A 3,494-nucleotide genomic window follows, 5' to 3' on the forward strand; every position below is an offset into this window, starting at 1 on the left:
GTGGTGATTCACAACAAGCTCCATGGAGGCCTTGCAGATGATTGTAGAGGGTACCTTTATTAGCTTGTTTTGTGATATCTAGCCAGCAATGATACATGCAAAGTGGGTGACTATCACAAACCAAAAATATGAACCACATAGACCATCTTTGTGAGAGAAAGGGTTGGGATTGCAATGACTCACGTTAGAAACTTTAAGGGTTGTAGGTATGCACCCATTTATTACATGTATATATTACCAAGTTTTGTCATACAAAGAATAAGATGCTAGAAATACATTTTTTCTTTTGCATCACTACGTTACATTTTTAATTTAATTATTTTATTGTATCTATTGGAGATGAATGCTCGATGTTGCATAGACATTGATGCTTGAAAGTAGTTAATAGCTACATGAAGTTACATGTACAAGAAATGAATGCTAACAATGAAATATATTCACATCTCAAAGTAATCAAATATGTAAATGATTCACATGTATGTATTTATCATATCTTGCACATGTTTTGTATGTACATTAACATAAATTTGTCATGAGTAAAGATAACATACGTTTATGATACATTGATAAAAAATCGATATTTCTTAAATTAGAGCTAAAATATTATAATGGTATAACGATCAATTCTTAGCAACAAAGTTGATTAGTCCTTGGTATCTTTGTCATAGGTGATGGTGGGCTTTTTTACTTGAAAAACCCTACCTTTTGGCATTCATACAAAAGTTGCTTCCTTGTCATCTCTTAAGCAAGCTAGTTCATTAACATCCCCAAGCTCCCTTAATGTAGCAACAAGCACATAGCTTGCTCTACCACATGCTTGGTCAACGAGGTATGATAAGCTTGATCTCTTCATTAGCACAATATTCTCAACACTTGATATTTTCAATATCATCCAAAAACATGCAACACACATCAATGCTCAAATCTTCATGATAGACTTATCTCCTTCAGGCAAGCACTTCATGTGTGGAATACCTCTAGATCATTGATCATGTATAGTATCGCATTGCCTTGATGCATATTCATCAATGTGTAGTCTCTCCTTTTAGAAAAACCTAAGCATTAAAAGAATATTGAAAAAGGAATGTTTGTAACCAAAATGGAATAAAACTTGATAGATATTTGTGTGGCTTTGTCTAGACACAAGACTTTGGCTAGATCACCTGAGACCAAACTTTGGCCATGGCACATGTAGGAATTTTTTTACTAATAAAATCTCATTAATGCACTCCTTTGACCCTTATGTATATGCATGTCAAGTTTGATTACAAACAATAAAATGAATATTGTTAAAGTCGCCTTCTCAATTTCATCTTGCAACTTCCAATACTAAAAGACATAAATATAGAAGGTCTTGGTGCAGAAGTAGGTTAGGCCATCGAAAACAAAGGGCATAAAACTAGAAGGTTGCGACAAAGAAGATTAGGATGAGCTTGATGAGTTATAAAAGTCCACTATCATATTGTATTTGTCTAAGAAAGTGTATTTCAGTGTTTTCTCTACTGAGGGTGGTATATATGAGTTATCGAAGAAGATCCTTGATCTTTATGACAAGAGAGTCCTATATCTCAGCTATATTGATTGAAAAAGCTTGTGGACCTTCACATGAATGAGGACATCCCTATGTCTACTCATTTGAATGAGTTCCACTTTTTTTTAGCCAACTTGTCTCACATGACATCAAGTTTGAGGATAACATAAAGTCATTGTTCTTGCTTGTCACATTGCTTGAACCATAGAATACATTTCATGTATTGCTATGAGTGCTAATCCCCCTAAGGGTGGTTTTAAATGTAGTGATATAGAGAGTTCTTTACTCACAAACGAAGTAAACATAAAGAATATTGATGCAGCCTACACTTCTCATGTACTTATTGTTAGAGACAAAAATGGTGAAAATGGTAATCATAACCATGGTAGAGACTCACAACCTGATAGGGGAAAGTCTCAATCTCATAGGCAATCCCATAATAAGTCTCAGGGTCATAAGTACTCTTTAATGTGTCATTATTGTAGGTAGTAGGGTCACATTAGGTCACAGTGCCATAAAATGTGCAATGATAGGTGCAATGAAAAAAGGCCAATTGTGGTAGATGTCGAGTCGAGGCGAGACCCTAAGAGACAAAAGGTGGCAGGCTCTACAACCTCCATCCCCGCAACAGAGAGGCCACCCGAAGAATACGATGAGTACATTAAAGAGCTCCTCTCTCAACTAGAGAGAGCCAAGGAGGATAAGAGAACTGCGGTAGCAGATCTTGAAGCTAAAAAGGAGGCCATGGTGGCATTCCAGTTGGAAAGAACACGCCAAATGGCCATGGCCCAAAGGGAAGTCAATGAGCTGAAAGAGCAGCTACAAGCTAAGGAAGAGACAGAAGCTGAATGGAAGGTGCTCTTGAATGGAGAGATCGAGGCCACACAACGCCTACGATAGCACAATGAAGAGATTGTGGCACTCTACAAAGGTCTGCAAGCTCAAATGGAGAAACTCACTAAAGCCACAGAAGAGCTGGAGGAGCTGAGGGAGGAAAGAGCTCGTATGTATGAAAGAGAGGTGGAGAAACTAACCTAAGAGACTACCTCAGCAAAGGAAGAGAAGAAAAATCTCAAGGCAGAAATGGAAGATCAAGAACAAAGGTTGACATTGCTAACCCAAAGGCAAAGGAAAAGCCTCAAAGATATGAACAAGAGGGCAGAGGAATGGGCCAATCGAAACAAAAAAAGGGTCAAAGCCTTGGCAGGCCGCCTCGCTCAAGCCGAAAAAGAAAAGATACTTATCGAAAGCAGAGTAGAGGCCGCCCAAGTGAGCTTCCACACCCAACAACGCCCCTTCCTAGAAATCCTATTGGACGTTGTGAAAAGATGTAGGATCTAGAGCATGGCAGATGCGGAAGCTATGGAGGTTGGAAGAGAAAGAGTGAGTTCATGAAAACACTGACATGACTGATTGTTACACAAGTGAATTAGGTTCCAAGATTGAGACTTGGACTCATAAACACAATCTTGTATATAAGAGTGTCAATGACATAGAGACTTTACTGAAGGACAAAATTATTATGACATTGCATTAGAAAAGAGAGCAAGTACAATGCTTTATAGGAAATTGGATGGTAGCACTTCTCCTATTGTGCATATGGGATTCTAGTCGTGAGCCCTCATTGCTCCTTACAAAGAGACTGAAGTAGGTGTGATTACAAACATCTTAACACCCCTCCTCAATCACAGCCAGAAGTACAAAGCATATAGAGGCTTTAGTGAAAGCAACACATGCAAAGTGTAGGCACACCATAAACATGGCAAAACACTAGAGGCTGTCACACAGAAAAGGCTAAGTGTGGGTATCACAAACATGATGGTCATCCAGAGGCTGTAACAAGGGCCTCACGAAGTATACAGAGGCTATAGTACAAGGCTACATGAGGAGTTTACAAGTTTATGTCCGAAGCATTAGGGCTAGGCAATACAAGGCTAAAAGAGTTATAGAAGGACTGATGAGG

Source organism: Lygodium microphyllum, chromosome 30, assembly GCF_053477565.2.
Source record: "Lygodium microphyllum isolate KBCC chromosome 30, Lygodium_microphyllum_v1.1.10, whole genome shotgun sequence".
Taxonomy (NCBI): domain Eukaryota; kingdom Viridiplantae; phylum Streptophyta; class Polypodiopsida; order Schizaeales; family Lygodiaceae; genus Lygodium; species Lygodium microphyllum.